Source organism: Triplophysa dalaica, chromosome 10 (genome assembly GCF_015846415.1).
Source record: "Triplophysa dalaica isolate WHDGS20190420 chromosome 10, ASM1584641v1, whole genome shotgun sequence".
NCBI classification, from domain to species: Eukaryota; Metazoa; Chordata; class Actinopteri; order Cypriniformes; family Nemacheilidae; genus Triplophysa; species Triplophysa dalaica.
In genome coordinates, this window is record NC_079551.1 from 6,887,759 (window position 1) to 6,892,741 (window position 4,983).

At 35.6% G+C, this 4,983-nt stretch overlaps 1 long non-coding RNA gene across 1 annotated transcript; it reads right to left on the bottom strand.

The window, feature by feature from the left end:
• Positions 1 to 1,649: 1,649 nt before the first annotated feature.
• LOC130430371 (uncharacterized) lies at positions 1,650 to 4,176 on the bottom strand. The gene is made up of 3 exons (XR_008907779.1): positions 3,872 to 4,176; positions 2,585 to 3,193; positions 1,650 to 2,109 (listed from the first exon to the last, which is right to left on the bottom strand). It is a non-coding gene; the product is annotated as an uncharacterized LOC130430371 (long non-coding RNA).
• Positions 4,177 to 4,983: the final 807 nt, after the last annotated feature.

The window sequence follows — 4,983 nt, forward strand, 5'->3', positions numbered from 1 at the left end:
CCCAGGCTTGTTACCGTCGCTTCGCTAGAGATTGTGACGCGATACAGCGTTGTGGCGTTTTCCATAGGCAACCCCATCTGTCGTTCTCGACACAACGTCGAGAGACCGACAGAAAGGGAACGTCTTGGTTACGTATGTAACCTCAGTTCCCTGATGGAGGGAACGAGACGTTGTGTCCCTTATGCCACGAACACGTATCGTATTCTGCTGCAGTTTGAGAGGTCTCAGGCTCTTCAGAACAAAGGTAAGTGAATGCTGCACGCCGGCCTCCTTTTATACCGCATTTCCGGGGGCGGAGCCCGGCATGCAAATTGCATTCGCCAAATTTCATTGGCCTTTTCTATAGTAGTCAGAGTTGATTGGTTCTCAAGGGCGAACCCCATCTGTCGTTCTCGACACAACGTCTCGTTCCCTCCATCAGGGAACTGAGGTTACATACGTAACCAAGACGTTTTGTGGTTACCACTGTTTAGAAGATAGGTGCATGTGAGTAGGGTCCGCGAAGCTCTTGTGTTTTTTACCAATAAGCATAGTCTGTGCATACAGTTTTGAGATCAGTCTCCTCTTGCTCATTTTGTGTTGCACAAGTCAAGGAGTTTGATTTATGCAATTTTAGAATAAATTAATTAATTTAGTTAACTTAAAACTCCAATGATGGATAAATTAAATATTTTAACTGTGGTAAATTTTAATTTAGCTATAAAGTAATCAAAATTTAGTATTGCAAACGTGTGCGGGTTTAAATTGCAATAAATCCAATGGAAATTCTTAAGTTAAATAATAGTTCAGTCTGAGTACTCCACACTAAGTCAAGAGTACATCTGAACTATTTCTTTTAGTTACTTGAACTCAACAAAACTATTTCACTTTAATTAGTTTTTTAAGGCAATCGGATTGCTTTAAGTAACATCAACTAATTTGATTTTGCAGTGCATATTTAAAGCATCTTGAAACATGAGCAAAGATAGCCTTTTTGTAATTTTATCGCTTCTCTATGAATTTATGAAACATGCATTCCTAAAACAAGAACAAACACGTTCAAGAATTGGTTATCAAAATCCACACCAGCTTGTGATCAATGATAGATGATTTTTTTTATATGTAGGCTATTGCAGACTGGATTTGTAAAGCATATGAAAACAATTTGTTTATATTTACTTAAAATGATAGAGCATTTAACTTTTAAAGAGCCTATAACAATGTGAAGAATATTTGCTTAAAATTAATAAAAGCTAACAAAATGAGGAATTTGAGACACCCAGAGAATACAATTTTATCTATAAGGTAATCAATGTATACATTTTTATATTACATGCCCCTGAGTTAAGGGACCTAAAGGAGGACTTAACTACCCGACATTGAACCCTGCCATAAAATAAATCTAATATTATATGTACGTAGACCAACCCACTCAGAGTGAGAGTTTTCCATGAACATTTACCACAAACCTAAACATTACTTCAAGAATCAAGAATCTCTAGTGACACACTAACCCGTTGTGCAGCAAAGCCAAAAATGACTCCAGACAATGACTTTGGAAATCTTTAACATGGTAAGACTAAAGACAAATCAGAAATCTCAAAACTCCAAAACACTATAAACAGAAAAGTAACATGAGCAAAGATAGCATTTATATTATTTTATAGGCTTCAATACGATTGCTTAAACAACCAAAAAATGCATTTACAGTGTAAGAGCAAACCATATGCTTCTGTAAGCATAAACTGCTGAAAGCTACTTTAGCTTGTGATCAAAACAAATCTTCTATTTCAATCTACAAAGAGACTTATAACTATCTTAAAACAATGAAACCAGAAAGGAGGCATCACAATACTTGGTGTCACAACAAACAAGGAGGTGAAAACAAGAATAAACTGTTTTGTATTTATTGGATCCATATGAATCTATGATATGTATCTATTTGTTTTGTTTTAGACATGGTTCCATCTCTACCTCCGCTGCTTGACTCCGTGTCTCACTCCCTTCCCCAGTCTTTGTCCTGGTCTGTTTGCCATCTTGTGCCCCAGCAGTTTTGTTGTGACAGTCACGGCAAACAATTATGATAAAGATTAAAAAACTAAAGATAAGGATCAGTACATATCCTGCGAGCTGAAAAACAGAAATAGACTTAGAAGAAATTAAGGAAATGAACAAATCAATCAATAAAAAAAGAACAAAATGGTGTTGCTTCACCTTTTTTAAGTAAAATTATAACTTTTTAAAGGGGATGTGCGATGATATTTCACGCATTTTTACCATGTTAAATTTGCTGGCTTCTCACACATGAAATAATCAACTTGTCAAAAGAAAGGAGCGGTCCCATTGCTAGAAGATGCCGGTCATGAACCACTCGCGGTAAGTCAAGCAAAGTTTTTTTTTTGTTGGCACACGCTTTAGTTCCGCCCCTGAAATAATCGTACAGCTGTGTCTGTCTTTTATAATTGTGATCAAACTAAACACTCTATGAAGATATATAAGACACTATAAGTAAGTACTTAAGATTGACATGAGATGTGCAGAAACTGTCATAGTAACATCCACTTTTTAGAAAAAAATAAAAGCTCTTAATTTTTATGATATTTACCTGAGATTCCCAAATAATCTTCTTATATTTTATACTCCGATTTCCTGCATTGTAATGTTCAGTGGGTTGACACCATTTTATGTTGATCTCTTCATCGAAAACATAATTTCCTTCCCATGTTGTCATGCCACAAGCCACGTAATCACCATCAATTAACAAGATGAGGATCCACATCACAGGAGGAATCAAACAATATAACAAAATTTCCCCCAAATTCATTGACTGAGTGTCATCAGTATCCTTTTTTCCTGCAGAAGATAGAGCATCAACATTCTCATTTCTACCTGTAGCATGGAGAGTATCTTCAGCCATTTTATTTCCTGCAGATTTGCGTCTTAACAGGGCATACATTAATGTGAATGTAAAACAAGCAGGTGCAACAAAGATGAACAATATTAGCAACGCATTCTGCCCGTCTCTGCACGGGCATAAGAGCTTTGGTTCGATCAACACCGCCAGACCGATTAACAAAAGACTCAATGGAGCAGAGCTATAAACACCAGGTTTGGATAGAAATGCATGGAGGTATTGTAGAAAATGATGCGGTGAAGGCATCTTTTGAAACGTCTGTAGTCCCGTCTCCAATATGTTTCAATGGTGGTCCGAGACCTTTCAATTGAAAAGATAATAATTACGATTTATATCAATGAACTGAAAACATAACTGTACACTGCAGGGAAGATCAAGAGAATAAATATTTAATATTGTGAATTTATATCGCATCTGTTTTACAGTTAAATACTCTATCACTTTTGTCACCTTTTGGCCAAAAGCATTTGGGAAATGCATTGCAAATTTACTCAACACAAAACTTTTGACTTTATATAAGCTTGCTTTAAAGATGAATTCCTATAAGTATTCATATCTCCTATTGTACACGGTTTATAATATCTCTTAAAGGGATAGTTTAAAAACTATGTTTTTCAACCTGTCGGTGAAACGTAAAAGAAGATATTTTGAGAAATGTCTTAGTTGTTTTTGGCCCATCAATAGGGTCAGTGTTGTTTGGTTACAGACTTCCTTCAAAATATCTTCTTTTGTGTTCTGAGGAAGAAAGTCATACAGGTTTCAAATGACAGGGTGAATAAACCATTTTCCTTGCAATATTATGTTTTTGGCACTTCAGATGATTATATGTCCGTTTTGTATTACAATTCGCACCGATATTGTGGGATGTCTAGTTCTTTAGTTATATTTAAAGTTAAGAGTGTTAACTTTATCATGACAGCTTTTAAGAAAAAAGCACACACATTGCACAAATTAATTTTAAACTCAAGTCAAACTTACGTAACGTATTCTTTTCTTGATAATCTTGATCTCTGCAGTGGAATTGCACACGCTTTTGAAGAATAACTGTGTAGCGTTTGACTCGAGTCACAGGAAATTCTCCAGGAAACAACTTTGTGGTCTTTGTGAAGCAGATTTAATTCAATGTTTTCTTTTTTTAAGTTTGAAGTTTATAACATCAAACAATTCAAGACAAACGTAAAATACATCCACAGCAAAAAAAGCTGATCTGTTTAAATCATTTTATTTCTCTAACAAGACCAAATGTTTGAAATTATTGCAAAAAACACCCTCCCTCTTGTATAATGTGCATAGTATAGTCTGCATACACATGTGCACTTGGGTGTTTTAGACCACACATCCTGTTTATATACAGTCAACCCTCCTAAAAGCACAAAAAAACAGCAGTCGGTATCACAAATTCAAGTCTATCCGGTCTCGAAATGTGACTGTCTTACCTATAACAAACACAGCTCTTATCAGGAGGGTTTAATTATCATCACAGGAAGAGTTTGACCAAATTTTTTCCTTTTACTTGCCGGTTTAACAATCATATCAAACAACAACAAGACTTTTGACAAACAAACATAGTCCCATGCTTAACAGCTCTTCAATTGAAGCATTGGATGCAGCACCCAGTAAATTTATCCACAGGCAAGGAAAAGAAGTGGACAAAATAATCAAAGTAATTATCAGTAGGTCGTCTCAGTCCTTTTCTGATAAGACATGGAAAGCAGTTAAACAAAGATCCAGATGAAGGCAAAAATAGATCAAATGTCCCCAAAAGAGAAAAAGTATAATCCACTGGTTTAAGGCTCCTCAAAAACAAGTCATTCCCCAACTCATGTTCCTCAGAGATGGGCCATTTGATCCAGAGCTGATGCTTACAAAAACATGCCACCTCACTAAACATTTATATGATACAGTAATGTTAAAAAAATTAAAGGACAAATTAAATATATAAAAAGCATTGCTCCTGAAGAAAGAAGGTGTTAAATTATCTGTCATCAAAATGTGACCGACATGTTTTGTAGAAAATGTTGTGAAGGCATCTTTGAAACGTCTGTAGTCCCGTCTCCAATATATTTCAATGTTGGTCAGATACCCTTCAA